Source organism: Strigops habroptila, chromosome 9, assembly GCF_004027225.2.
Source record: "Strigops habroptila isolate Jane chromosome 9, bStrHab1.2.pri, whole genome shotgun sequence".
NCBI lineage: Eukaryota > Metazoa > Chordata > Aves > Psittaciformes > Psittacidae > Strigops > Strigops habroptila.
Window position 1 is genome coordinate 41,640,040 of NC_044285.2, and position 15,694 is coordinate 41,655,733.

General features: G+C 45.6%; 1 long non-coding RNA gene across 1 annotated transcript in view; it reads right to left on the reverse strand.

Moving 5' to 3' along the window:
- Positions 1 to 1,513: 1,513 nt before the first annotated feature.
- LOC115613224 overlaps positions 1,514 to 15,694 on the reverse strand; it is an 82,578-nt gene continuing 68,397 nt past the window's right edge. The window contains exons 3-4 of the long non-coding RNA XR_003993316.1: positions 2,987 to 3,179; positions 1,514 to 1,687 (exon numbers count right to left, since the gene is read on the reverse strand). This is a non-coding gene — a long non-coding RNA (uncharacterized LOC115613224). The remainder of the gene's footprint in view (positions 1,688 to 2,986; positions 3,180 to 15,694) is intronic.

Here is a 15,694-nt window from a genome sequence, read left to right on the forward strand (position 1 = left end):
GCTCTCAGCTCCACCAAACCTCAGGCAAGGAAGAGTTGTTTGGAGGTGCAGATGCTGGCATTATTTAGCTGATACTTTACAGATGCTGCTCTACAGTTCTTACATGCTTCTTCATCGATTCAGCACAATTCTGTGTTTGTTATTGAACTCCAGACAGCAGCTAGATAAATTATTTGGGTTGGAAAGTTTTCAGAGTATGAAAGCAGATGATACCCAGACCAACTGCGGTATCACTACAATAATATATATCATTATAATAATTTCCACCTTGAGAATGAAGAGCTGCAGAAAATAGCAGCATCAAATTGGTGTTTAGGATATAAACTCGGCGCCAAGTTCTTTCTGCAGCTGCAGACAAATCTCATCACAGGAATAGTCCCATTGTTTTTAACGGATTATGTTTTATTAGAGTTTGAAGAGTGTTCACATCATAAAATGCATGCAGGAAGTACTGTGTATGTAAAACACAGCCCCATTAATTATGAAAGCTAGTAAATGAATCATACATTACTGCAAATATATTATGCATTGCTTACATTGCTTTGCTGTGGCATGTTTGCACGATAGAAATAGAAACTAAAAAGGAAGGTTGGGGAGAAAAAAACCCACTTATAATAAATAACAACATTAACTAAGGAAGCAAGAAGAGGAAAAGCACAGAGGGAAGATGTGGTGCCTGCATGACCTTACTTATATACAAAGCTGAACTAATGGCCCTTGTGATATTTGAGTACCTGGGCACTGCAAACCCAGGAGTTGAAGAGAATTCATGGGGTGACTTCTCTACCAAAGTTCAGTGTGGTTTTGATAACAAAATTGTATGGTTTATCTCATCTAAATTTCTCTTTCTTTTTCACAAACTGACTTTTCGTGCCTGTTTGCAGACTTTAGCAAAGAGCTGGGGCTGTGCTGTGTATGGAGGGTGAACTGGCTTTTTAAGATGACTACTTATTTCCTGCCAAATTGGCTTTAAGCAACCACTTCAGTTTCGTGCACGAGCCTTCATGTCGCTTTGATTTATTAGCCAGGATATACATGGAGAGCTGTCTGGTTATGGTGGAATTCGGAGCAAAATTAAATATTTTCTCCTCTAGGAAGAACATAACTATTCCATGCAGCCAAAACACATTATCTTGTCCGTAAAACTCCTGCTGTCTATTCAGATATCAAGCGGGGAGGAGAGCCAGCCCACGAGCCTGCCGTGATATCACGCATTCGGCTCAGCTTGCAGCCAAATCACGAAGCGATGTAAGGCTGATGATCCATCCTGAAAACTGCAGAGCAGGCTCCTCGAGTAGGGGAAGACACAAACCCTCCGGCACCCCTGAGCTCGGTGTCTTTCCCCTTGCTCTAGTTCATGCGGATGTGGAAGTTCTCGCTCTGGGCAGGCAGGGAAGGCAGCTGCCTGCAGCGCTAACGCTGGCGAGCTGGGCTTCCATTTTGGCAGCTTTCTCTCCTAAGCAAGAGGTATTTTCCAAGTTGGTTATCCCATTGCTTGCATCCCTTCCAAACCTGCTGGGCTGTCTCCATGTCTGCTGGTGGAGCTGCAGCAGGAACCACATCCCTGCGAACAGCGCTGCTGGCCTTCCTCCTCCTGCGGCTTTCCGAGGGGCCCCTCTCCCTCCTCTGCCTCGCTTTGCTCTTGGCACCCGACTGGTCTCATTTGTCTTCAAGGCTCTAGTGCAAGCTGCAATAGAAAACAGAATACGCCGTCGATACTCAGTTAAAACCACGCCAGGGTCTGCCCAGGCAGCAGCAGGGAGCTGATCCAGCAGTCCATTCCCAAAATCCTTCAATGGGTTTTAAGGAGAGCTTTATTTTTGGCTCGATTTGGCATGTATACATTTAACTGGAAAAGCTGCTCCACCCTGTCTCTGCTCAGCGCTCGCTGCCATGCCACAGCACTGTACAACACTGCGGGGACAGAGAGAGGTTGGGGGGTTACTAAACCTCACTGAAGACTTTCTCCTTTGTTGTATATTGAAAGGACCTTTCCATTAAAAAACTGGTGTTAATGAGCCCTATGGAGAAGTCTGCTGGGTTTTTTTTACTGGAGAAAAATCTTTGAAAGAAGGAAACTTGAAACAGGGAGTTTGGGATGAGCTCTCCAAGAAGGAGGAATGCTGAGAGCAGACATGAGACATGCTTGTACTGGCAAACTTAAGGATAACTGCAGCAAACAGCAGTGTTCCATAACCTCTGCTTCGCAAAGCCGAGGGACTGGGACTCTTCTGGCACTTCGTATACATGAATAGTTCTAAGAAATAGTCAGGTTTTGATGTCAGCTTTCACTGTCCTCCAAGTCTGAACGCCCAAGAAAGCCACTTGCATATTCATTTCAGTGTTAGACCTTACATCACATTTCCGTGATGAAATCACAGAAAAACCTTGGTTGGAATGGACCTCTGGAGGTCTTCAGTCCACCACTCCACCTCCCAAAGCAGGGTTAATGTCAACATCAAATCATAATAGGCTTTACAGTGCACAATCTGGAAAAGCCATGAAGGAATTATGTCGCACTCCCTCTCCCCAGGCGACTCTGGTGAGATCTTCCACATCACATTCTACTTTTATCTCACTTTGGCTGGATAAACTGTTCTAGCAAAGGCTCGGGACTGTGCTGGGAGCAGAATTGGATTTTCTAAGCCTGTCAAGCTTTTGCTGCTGCAAGTACAACTCGCCCATCCATTCTTTAAACCTCAAACACTGGCCTACGTGGCTGTCCTGGAGGACATGGGCCATGTGTTTAAATGGTTTGGACTGGGAAAGGGCCAGAGCCCTCTTGCTCCAAAATCTTTCAGTGTCACCCATGCCAGAGAATGGCTGCAATGCCAATGCTTCAAATGTAGGGACTCAGGATTACTATGGGAAAAAATCACTATAGGTCCCAGCCAGTGGCTCTGGGACCTGCAGGACTCCACAGAGCATCTCTCTTCCTTGGGATGCAAATCCATCGTGCTTTCCATGGTCAGCTGGAGAAACCCACCTTTTGTTGGATTGGTTTTGTGTCCTTTAACACCATCAGGCTCATGTGAAGTTAACATCACCAGGAATAATGCTTGGGCGCTGGTGGCACGCAGGGACCATTGTGCATCAGCAAAGCTTCGGGCTGCATCCCTTCTCAGCCCAAGAGGTGCACAATCAGAGCTCTTCTCCTTTCACGCTTATATTTCCATCACCTTAGAGACAGTAAGAAAAATAAAGCCTTTGGATGATTTCCACTAGCTCCAGGTGATCTAGAACCTTTTGCCAAAGAATTGCATAGAGGTAGTGTTAAAGATAGGGTTGTCTCCAATGTCTTCTAAATAGGGAGGTTGCAATCAGCATCGTTCCTGGCAGGCAGGCAGGGAGACCGACCTACCCATCAGGACCCCATTTTGCGACTTACAGAGCCTGTCAGGAAAAGATCGATAGTTGGCATGGTAACAAGCTCATTTCCCAAGAATAGAGCTCCTTTTTATTAAATTTGGCTGGCTATTGATCAGTTCCTGATCCACGTATCAAAACATGACAAGCACTTAATGAATCACAGCTTTTTATTGAGGCGAATAACAAAAATCATCATATCATGAGGCAGCTGGGGACTGCTGCCTGCTTCCGAGGGTGGGCCACTGGCTGTGGCCAGAGCTGGGCATGGGAAATGAGCACAAATATAACCTATTCCTGTGGCAGGTTAAAGACTTGTTTCTCCCTGCCATGAATGTCTCTTGGAGTAGCATCCCTATCAAGTAGCCTTTTGTGTGGCTTGGGGTTTTATCCCTCTTCCGCACTCGCTCTCTGTGGCTCTCTGCTGTCTGTTAATTCAATGAAGCTGGGTGCTGATTGATACAGTCAGTCCATGCAGATTTCCTGATATAATCTCTAAAGTTTGTGTTAAACTTACTTACCTTGCTCCTTCCAAGCATCCATCCATGCTTTGCATCCTTAAGCACATCAGCAGCAGCCTGACTTCCCTCTGGAGGTCCACACTCCTCCCGTTTGCCATCCCGGAGGGTGGGGAGCTCCAGTGTGGCACAGTACAAAACCCTCAGCCTTTCCACAGGAGCAATACAATCCATCAGGAAGATGATAAGCCTCTTCAAATTGCTTTAACATGCATTTACATGAGAGATAATAACAGCTCCAAAGGCTTCTTCCAGCCTATTAAATAATACTCACTTAATACAGTGTCTGAGTTCATGCTGAAATGACAGACTATAATAATCCAGTCATCTCCATCTGGCATACACAGCCAACTATAGATGCTTAGAAAAATTGCAATATGTATTTATTTACGTGATATGGTATATGATAGCTGATTTTTTCAGGTCATCTCCTGTGACTGGTCTGATATAGAGAAGTTGCTGCAGGAGGTCTCTCTATCTCCCTCTGTCAGATAGTTTAAGAGGAGAGAAAATACCCTGACCACACAAACACGTAGATGTGTTAAAGCTTCCAGAAGACTGCTACTGGTTCCGCAAACTAGGATAAACATTTCAGATACAAGCTAAATACCCAGCTATGCCCCTGCGTGCCCTGGGGGCAGCTGCCACATCATAACTAATCAATTCATGGTGAAGGCCACAAGTTCAAGCAGCTTCATTTAAGGAAGTTCTTAAAAAACCCACCAAAACTTAACAACTCCATGTACAGATTTCAAATAGGCTCAGGCTGTAAGGCCAGGTAATTGCTAAGACTTTGTTTGGCACCTGGGCGCTCTGAACCCCTCTTCCACTGTCTCCACAAAGAGTGGAAGCTCAATGCAATGAACCATGAGGTGGGTGATGGTGTTCCTCTGAGGCCAAGGGACCTCTATTCCCTCCATTGCTATGTGCTGCAGGACACCAACCCACAGCAATATGTGGCAACCCAACATGGGTGTTTGTTTGTCTTGATAGGTCTGTCCCCTCTCCACCCATGACGGTTCTGCTCTGCACTGGCAAAGCTGGGCCAGGGCAAGTCCTCAAATAACTGAGCTGAGCACAGAGCAACTTGTGAGAGGCACCTTAAAGCCTTCAGCAGTTTAAGCATCATACAACAATAGCACCACTATGCAGCCAGCAATATCCACTCTGTTTCACAGGTGGGAATTAGAGACCAAATGGTTTATATGCAGTCACACCAGTGGACAGGACCCAAAATCACGGATGGTCAGTGATGTGCTTGGTGCACCATGCACAACCATACCTATATACACACTTCAGGGTGCACTGCTATTGCTCACGTTCCTACAGGACCATCACCGTACATCATCTGGGCTTGCTGACACTGCTTGAGCACCAGTCTGAAAGGTCACAAGAAGACAAGCCAGCAAGCAGTGGTTGCCTTTCCTGGGCTTCCAAGAGAAAGCAATACCTAGAGAGCAGAGCAGAGCAGCTCCCATACTAGCTGGGGATGACAGAGTGCCCCAGGTCTGCAAAGTCACTGACATTCTCCTCTTCGACTCAGAGCAAAGGATGAACTTTGTCATCACATTACTGACTTTTTTTTCCAGATGCTCCAAGAACAGGGGAAAATCAGGTTAAATCAGTAAGTAAGTGGACAGGACCAATTCTCTTTGTCATCACCTCACCCCAAGGGCAACTTTGGAGGAGGAAATGAGCACTGCCTTGCCTATTTGAAAGCTTAGCTAATCCTGCCAATGTTTCCAGAGGAAGAGCATCTCATTCCTGTTTGTTCTCTATTTCAGACTGTGCTCCCAGCCCTGTGTGCTCCCCTCCTGAGAACGTCCAACCCAAACAAAGCATCTTAAACACCTGAATACACCTAAAGGCAAACACTGCCAGATGTATCTGGAGATACATCATACCCATCGTGTCATCTAGCTGCTCCTGAAGCCTTACTCTATAAGACTGGAGGAGTTAGGTGTTTGATTGTGGAGCTGTGGGTATGGTTTGCCTTGAGATTGAGCAGCTGAGCTCCACACAGAGACTGGGAGCAGGGTGGTTTTACCCCACAGAGCCCCCAGCTACCCAGTGCCAGCCCCTGCCCAGCTGCAGAGATGAAATTCAGCCCAAACGGCTCAGCAATCCCCATGCAGAGAGCTGCAGCCAAAACCTCTTGGTCACTTATCCCAGAGATGCTCAGAATTAAGTCAATGGGGGCGGCACTTTCTGCTTACAAATTAGCATCCAATTATTCCAGCAGCCAGTAAAAATCCCTAAGGAAAGCAGTGGTGTATGTTTGTGGGAATGGGTTATAGACCACTTTGAACCACTGTTGCTGGAGAGGTGGGATTTCAACAGACCCCTGCCCTTGATGCTGGCAGGAGGCATGGGGGTACCCACTGGTCCTCCTGGCAACTCCACTGTTCACTGCAAGGGGCTGGGAAAACCCTATAGACCCACAAACCCACCTCAGGGCATCCTCCCTCTCCTCTGAACTCTTCAGGGTGGGTAAAGGCAATGGCAGGGGAGCAGAGCGGAGGGACTGCACAGCCTGATCTTGCGCTAGGGTTTAATTTAAGTTAGAAATAACATCTTTCTCATCTAGATCATATTAGGATTTTGAAAGGGCAGTCACGCAACTTCCCCCGGCAGTTATGGCAGAACCGCGCTCGGAAATGAATGGAGCTCGTGGAAGCATTCAGGACCGAACAATTGGATTTATAATTAGGCCTAAAAAGGGAAGAAAGCTGAATAAAAGCGGCACAGCCAATTTTAGGAGAAAAGGAAGTTCTGGATGGAATTCATTGGGGTAGAGCACTGAAGTGGAAATGGAAAGTGTTCAAAGATAAATGAGTTTAGGCCTAAGAGTTTGCTTGACATCTAGAAAATGTACTAGGAACACAGTGTCAAGAAAAGCTAACGTGAATAACAAAGAAACACAAGAAGTGAGAGAAGAGAGGAAAGAGCCATAAAACTTTGGGACAACAAAGAGTTGCAATTATAGAGGGAAATGTAATGAAGTGTAAAAAATCATAATGAAAGCAAAGATAGAGAATGAAAGGATGATTGCATATTTGCTTAATGCACATCGGAGAAGTGTCAAAGACATGGGGAACAAGAGGTCACTAAATGAGAAAATAAAGCCTCAGAGGAGAGGCACTGAATTTATTGCTTTAAATACAGATTTATTTGCCTGGGCTTTACCACTTGAGGGCCAACGACAGAGGCAAGTGACAGAAACGTTTTCCTAAAGGAGAGGAAAAATTCTCTGAAGGAAATGGAGCTTTTTTCTTAGACAACTAACCCAGCAATGCAGCCTAACCTATTGGAAAACTGCTGGGATCTAACGAGGCCTCAGGAACAGAGGGAAAACTCAGTCTAACCAGCCCCCAAGAACAGAAGGATTAATGTTTGTTTATGGATACACTTTACTGGCACCAGGAACCCTGTTTCCAAGTGGCTCAGCTTTGCAGGTCATCTGCATCGAATAGGGACATCTCCTGCCAGCCCTGGTGGGGCTCTCTTCCTTCTAGGGATTTTTCTGATAGGATGCAATTGGTGACTAAAATACCCACCACATCCCACTTATCGCTTTCCAGTGCCCTTGCAGCATGGAAGCTGCATACAGCAGGTTCATGTGGCCCACAAAATCTTCTTACTAGGTCCAGAGCAGCAGGACAAAGTGTGATAAGAACCACAAGGGACAAGGGCCTGCAGGGATAGGACAAAGGGAATGACTTTAACCTGCCAGAAGGGAGACCGAGGTGAGCTCTTAGGCAGAAGTTGTTCCCTGTGAGGGTGCTGAGGCGCTGGCACAGGGTGCCCAGAGAAGCTGTGGCTGCCCCATCCCTGGCAGCGTTCAAGAGCAGGTTGGGCACAGGGGCTTGGAGCAACCTGCTCTAGTGGAAGGTGTAACTGCCCAGGGCAGGAGGTTGAACGATCTTTAAGGTCCCTTCCAACACAAACCAGCCTGGGATTCTCTGTCACCCCTGGAAAAAGCAAAAAGGGAGTGGACCAAGACTCCCAAGTACATTTCCCCTCAAAACCCCTACAAAGAGCAGAGCGACATCCTGGGAGCACACTCCTACTGGTGCATTTATCAACTGAGCGCTATCTAGACAATTAGTTTTGTTCTTTAATTTAGGACTAATTTTGTCCCACCAGCTGAAATTAAAGCCCCCAATAGGCTAATTTCCTCATGCCCCTAATTTTGTTACAAGCTTTTCATTAATCCAATCACAACTTCTGTAATATTATTTGGCAGCAGATTGAGATTCTGGTAACCACAGGGGTTCATGCACATTGTTTCATTTCTGATAGAAAAAGAAGTAAAATGAGCCCAATTAAAAATTCTTTTAGTACTGTCTAATATGTGAAACTCCCGAAAGTCAGGACGGGAACATCATCATTCTGGCCACGCAGCCCATCTGTGGGTGACAGCAGAAGCTACATGCTAATGTCAGCCATCCGTAAGTGTCTGCCTGTCTGTCACAATAACATAGAGAGAATTGCCAGGGTGGAAATATTCATGTTTGGAATTATTTGTCTATGACTTTGGGGAATGTTCTCTGGAATATTTTGGATTGGCCTCAAGTCTCTTTCAGCTCCCTGAAGTCTTACTTGAAGCATCCCACGCCATGATGCAAATACTCCTCACACAGCAATTCCCTGCAAATCTCATGTTCATAGTAAGAAATGGAAGAGAGAGAAACTCAATGGTGGAAAGGTCTTGTGGCAGTAATAACATACACAGTGTTGTCACATAGGGAAGCTTCAGCACAGAGGTGCACTAATATGGAGGGGAAAAAGAAGAATTCTAAAGCAGTTGGGATTTTAAAGTGAATTCAAGTCTTAAAAATTGCACTTTCTTCAAGTCACAATCATACACAATCACTGCTGTTGGAAATCCTTCAGGCACGTTGAAGCATAGAAGGGAGATGACAGAAATCCCTTGGAATAAACAAAACAAAGGAGTCAAAAGAGAAAAAGCAAAATTAATCTAGGCTGTATAAGAGAAATATTAAAGCCAACAGGATCAGCTCCCTTCTTCTCCACGGGTGAGAGCCCACGGGCATGGAGCAGTAGCTTCAGCCTCAGGGGAAGGAGGTTTCCCTCACCCCTCTGTTAGAAAAGCTGTGGCTTGTGAGGAGCATTGACGTACCACATCATGTCCAGGACCAAATCCCAAGGGAACTTGCAATGGCCTTCACCTTCATATTGCAGGTTGGACAGGCTTGAAGCAACCTGCTCTAGTGGAAGGTGTCCCTGCCCATGGCAGGGGGTTGGAACTGGATGAGGTTTAAGGTCCCTTCCAACCCAAGCCAGTCTGGGATTCACCTTATACGCAGAAGACAGAACTGAGCAATGCCTGAGAACTTCTATTCTGTGTGACAATCCAGCATTCTGGAATGTGTTTTCCATTCAACTCTGGGACCAGTCAAGCTCCAGAAATTACCTCAAAATGAACATGAACAAGAAAAATCCTTTTGGGGCTACCCAACATCTTCCACACAAGTAACACAGAGTGTAGAGAGCTGGTAAAACACAGCAACATCACTCGCCTTCCCTGCTACCCAAGTGATCTGAGCAGATGTCTCACATTGTCATTGCAGCCCTTCCTTTTGTGTCCTCAGCTGAAAGGAACGAACTTCTACCAGGCTTGAAAATGGCAGGAGCAGCCAGTGGGGCCCATACTGATAATTATGGGTTCAAAGGTTTCATGCAATGGTGTCCATACGTCTCCACCAACAAGGATAAGGAATGCCCAAGAAGTGCTGACATTTTGCCATGCAGGGAGGCAATGAAGCCTCATATCCAAGGAAAGGAGGAGGTAAGCGGAAAGCGACTGGAGCAGTGTGAGCCAGGCACCTAAGACCTGCATACATGGACACGTATATAGCAGACTGTTATCCTGGTCTGATGCTTGGGCTAAGAGGTGCCACTGGATGCTAGGATGCCCTAAAACCTGGGAGAAGTAATTCCCAACTCAACACACAAGCAGCCACAGTGAGTTGCATGGGAACGTGCAGCATTGCTGGATCAGGACTTGGGTGCTGAGAAGAGGCAGCAGAGCTGGAGATGCAGGGTCAGAGCAGTTCAGCCTCGTATTCAAAGGGACTCCATTCCTAGGACTTGCTGAAATTAGTCTTTGCATGGATACGTATAAATAAATCCAGGACACTGCTTGTGTAACAATAACATTTTGCAGTATCTGGCATTTGCCGCTAGTTGAAGGCTAAGCAAATCATGCTTCAGTGGAGCATAAAATTGCTTTTCCTTTGGAACAAGCAGGGCATTGTAGTAATAGGCAAAACTGTACATTGTGTTAACGGCTGTATTTTCACATTATTGATTTACATTGTGTAATGCCATGCAAGACCTGCTTTCAATGATACGTGCATCTGTCATATCACAATAACTGCAAAAGGCTAGGAAAATGAAGCACTGGGGATCCCGGGGCATATTCACATCCATGTGCCCATCATGCCGAGGTGATGATTAGGGGGATGTTGTGGTAATGAGCAGGTCCCAAGTGTGCGCTATGTAAACCAAGGCTGCCCGGGTCAGCTTCCGCTTACTGTGCACATCCAACTTTTTCAGCCTGCTTACTCTTCTGACAAGGAGAGTGGATGGAAATGGCTTCCCCTCGGCAGCTCTGCTCAGCTCTATGTGTTCCACGGCATCCAAGAAGGATGGGCTGCATTTTCTTTTCCTCTCCTTTCCAACCGTTTTTCTGCTGGGACCAGATCTCTGCAGCACTGATGTGGGGATGGCTACAAGGACCACCAGCCGCTGGGTGAAAACAAGCGGAGCAAGATGAGAGAGAACCACTAAACCACCAAATATCACCACTAAACACATCTTAAAATAAGGGAACAAATACTCTGCAGATACAGTGGTTTGAATCTAAGGAAGTTCACCTCAAATAGGCAATAATAAAGTATTGATATCTGTCCGAAACATTTTTTAAATCATTGCATAGTTAACACAAACTTTGTTTTGTAATATCCAGCCTGGTGGCAAATTAGGTAAGCTTTCATTAATCTGTAATATCTGACTTCATTGCTTACATTGGAATACTAAAATAACATTTCCTTTTTATTGGATTATTTCTAAACAGATTGTCTCATTGCTTAAAGAGGAAGTCCCAGACCCAGCTTGCCAGACCAAGAACTGAGCAACCAGCCTCCAATTCCTTCCTCAGCTACAGACTTTCTGGCCTTGGGCAAGTCATTTACTCTCTGGGTACATCATCCCCTTCAGGCGCAGAAGGACTCAGCCACCCAGAGCTTGCAGAGGGCCGTAGGACACTAGGACAGAGAGGCTGCCCTAAAATCAAGCAACACTTCAATATTTGCCTAGAATGTGTTAGATTTAACAAAGAGAGGTTTGTGGTTTTTTGTCAGCAGGTAGTGACAATTCGGGATATTTAAATATTGGTCTAAGTAGCTCTTTCCTTCTACATTTCTAGAGCCACAGTGATGCCCCAGGTGGGGAGCATGGGGTGCCCTGATGTTTCTGGTCACCTTGACCTTCGATCTACACAGTGACACGTTATGGCTTTAGGCACCAGCAGCTTTGGATCCAAAACACAAGCAAGAAAAGCAGCGTACCAACATAACCAGGGGCTGAAGGAAAGGCGTTCCACTTCTACTGAGAACATGTAGGTATTTCTGCTGTGATGGATGTGTTGATGTTTTATTCCTTGCCCTCTCTCAGCCCTGGAGCAGCTCAGCTCTGCCCCTTTGCCAGCACCTCATGGGGGAGATCTAATTCCAGCAAATTGCTTTCGACCCCAGCTACCTCCTATAACACAGAAACAGTTTTAAAGCTCAGGCTGATGTGCTGCCCATCTCCTGCTTATCCCTGTCTCGATGTACTCGTATCTACCCTGTGCTTGTCATATCACTGGAATGGAAAAGCAGGGTTAAATGGCAGGTCTCCTTTTCAGTTCACCTTTAACTGGAAATCAGGGGGTTTTGCTTGTTCATTTGCTTGTTTATCCCCTTCCATATTTTTTTTACTCTCTTCCAGCCTTAATCACTTTTCTTTGTTTCATTTGATCAAGTGGGAGACATTTTACCAAATTCATATTTCACATGGTCCAAGATAAAACCAAGATACAGCATAATCTTAATCATTACTGCCACAGACTGAAAGAAACAAGTTTTCAGTCTTTTATCATTGATGCTTTCTTTACTAATTGCTCTAATGCATTTGCATTGATTGCTTTTGAGCCTGTCCTATTCTCCAGACCTGCAAGTTGTTCATGACCAAGACTTTCACACTGTACATTGTTTTACATGCTAGTTGTGTTGCCAGCCCCTAACAGAAGCAATGCAACCCTGAACTTGGGTCTCAGAAGGTAAAAGTCTTTTCAGTTTGTCTTTAAATACTCAGATAAATCCCGTTAGCTTTCCTCCACACCATCAAAGCATTTGGATAGCATAAAGCAACTGAATACATAAAAATGTATCTAAACACCTTGTAAATCCCTACACAGAGCTGTTGCCGACACTACTTTTAACCCTAGGAAAACATTTCACCAATTACTGATCAAATACAATACAGCTAAATTTCCCCACCAGCACATCATTTTGATAATGGGTATGGAAATTATCCATTCAATAGCTATTCAGAAATAACTCAGAAAGATTGGTTTTCAGATACTTCTGAGGATCCTGGAATAATCCCCTATAATCACCGTGCTGAGAATCCACCAACATTTTCCCCTTTGAAAAAGGCTGTTTGGGGCCAGAGCGTTGGTGGTCTCTGCCCATCCTTCGATGGATGTGTTCAAGCAATCTATCTGAGCTCACCAGCATTCTGCTGGCAGAGGACTGAGGGGTTTCCTACTCTGACATGACTCAAGAGAGGCTTCAGCTCTCCTTGATCAGCTTCTCAGGTGCGCCTCAGCAACCTGTCACTATGAATTCTCTTCCTTTTTCACAAGGCAAACTCACATCGTTTTCTGTCCAGAGTCTGGAAGAAACAAAACCACCCAAAGTACCTAAAATAAGCAATAACTACACTTTGCGATTCCCTGCTGCTCTGTGCCAGCTGCTAAATGCGACCCAGAAGTGGTTTAAGATATTTTGATTTTATGATCTTTCTTGCTTCTTGGTATGACCTGAATTCTTGGCATTTCTTCTTTTGGGAAAGACAGTTTTATGATTTACTTTATGATTTCCTAGATGTAAAATTTGGTCTTTTCCGCCTTACTAGAGGAGATGAAAAGCAGGGGGGGCTTCTGGATGAGAAGTGTTTTCCTTCTCCAAAGTGGAAATTAGGCACTGGACATATGCGTAACAAAAAGAAACAGGTATTTTTAAAGCTTTCCTTTCCCCTTCAGTAACTCAGCTTTTGCTCCCTTATGAATATGAAATTCTGCCCAGGTAACACAGAGTTCTCTAAGCTCAAGAACTAGATTTCTCCATACTTACATATAAAGCACTCTGGGGACCCCCTGCCCTTGTGCTGCCCTTGTCACCTCACAGCTAAGACAGAGGTGTCCCTGCTTTTGTGCCACCCCAACCACAGTGCCTGTCCCCAAAGGGAAACACAACCTGTCCATCTAAAATGAAGGGCAGCTACTGGCCAGCAGTGCCTTTCGCCCCATCCCAGGGCCAGGCTTCTTATTTCTATGGGTAATTATGCAAGGGGTTAATTGGGGGCATAAAAGCCTCCCCTGGGAAGCCCAATTAAAGACCACAGCCTCAGCTTTCATCCAACAGGAGAGGACCACAAACACACACGTGGTCTATCTGAATCATTAGTCTCTATAGCAATTTGCTACCATTCCAGAAAGGAGGAGAGAGAAATGTGTCACCAGCAAGGCACCAGCCCAGGAACCATGTGCTCCGAGCCCATGCTAAAATGGCAAAGCCATCCTTCCTTATCCCAAAACTGCAGGTTTCATACCCCACAGGGCAGTTCATGGGGGTAAAAGGAAGGGTTAATACCGCAAAATACTAGTGTGAACAAACCTTTCTGAGAGCTGCACGTGGGTCAGTTTTCATTCACAAGCACCTTCACAGAAGAGCGGCCGCAGGAGCACGGCACAAACATGCACCACAACACCCTGTACTCGCCAGCCTGAGATCTCCACCATGAGAGGAAAGACAAAACACCACCACCTGGGTCATAACCAAAACAATTTCCCAGTGGCTTGTGGAGTGAATCACACACCAAACTCACTCACAACCAACATGCTGAATCCCTAGTGATTGCGGGAGAGACTGACAGTAGCCCAGGACTGTCACACAGCATCACTGGGCAAGCCTTCAGCCAGCCAAGCCTGACCACATGTCACACACAGCCAAGAGAGGGGCTAATTTGGGTGTGCTATTTGCTATAAACAGTTAGGGCAGCTCTATGGTTAGGGGATCAGAAATGTTTTGGGGTGCAAAGAGAGCACATACAGTCAGGCACAGTGGAGAGAGGTGGCAGGACCAGACACTCGATGGAGGGGCTGCATCCTCGTCTCTACCTGCTGGACAGAGCCTCTGGCTGCAAGAAAGGTAGGACATGAAGAACATACAAATACCCCAAAACTTGGGGGCTTCCCTTCATAGGAGGAAGTGTGGAGTTCAGCAACGGCACCTGGGAATCCCAGGCAGTGTTCATAAGCCATGCTTCCAACCAGGACATAGGGCCGCCAGGGAGACCCACAGCCCCAACACTGGGGCAATCCTTTGAGCAGGCTGGGCAGCCTTGCTACAGGGCTCTTTTACATCAGCTTTACCTTCAAGACAAGATTACTGACCTTTCCAGTCCAGTATTTAACAACCCCCATTCATCCCCACTTTTCCCTTCCCTTCCATCTCGTTCCCTTTGTTGCTCTGTAATAGGAGAGGCAACAGGGCACATATTTCTGCAGAACAAAGCATTCTCATCCTAATTATAGTTTCCTGGTGTTTTCTTCACTTTTACCATTTTATTAAAAACAATTAGCTGAGGAGAACCCTCTTTTTTAATCTCTACCCTATTGTTCTCATCTCTCTCTGAATCCAAGGAGGTCTTTTCAAAGGCTATTTTATTCACAATTACATGTGTTGGAACAACTGCTCAAAAAGTGAGCCCAGAAAGGATTCTGACAATACTTCCCTGGCAGGGTTGGTCCTGCTGCCTCTGAAGCATGTAATGGTAATGATTTCATAAAATCTATGTGAAAACAAGGGCTTGTTTTCAATAGTCTGTGTAAATGATGGATGCGGCCATGCTACAAGCCTCGGCCTAATGGATTGAGGAATTGAAGTCACAGCAACATCAGGAGCCAAAGATTTGTTTTGCTGCCAGACTTGGATTCCCTGTCTTCTTTGAGGAGTCTGACTGCAGACAGGTATATCCATGAGGATAACACAGCAAGGGATGTGGATTTTACAAGACAAAGATCCCAGCTCCATTCATTTGCACTCGAAACCTGCAGGACTTTGTTACCGGTGTGCACTGGAGGAAGGTTGGCCCCGTGGTCTAGTTTGGCCCTGTTGCTCCAAGCCTGATTTACCACCACTCTAACTTGAAAGATTCCTGCTGGATTCTTTGCATATGTATCATTCCTATTCCAAAGCTTCCCTCCTCCCAGCTCTCTGTTTACCCTTATAGGCTTTTATTTAAAATAGTCCAGCCAGAAGACTGCAGTTTTTCATTTGAAACAGGGGTTTTTTATAATTTATTTTTTACACTTGGGAAAACTTTAAATGTCTCATATATAGCCAATTGGCTCTTCACAGGGTTTTTTCAAGCTTTCCCTCCACCACCTTTGTTAATTCCCCACCATTTGAACAAGGGTCTTCTCCTGCCTTGATCCCGCCATGAAATCACAATGC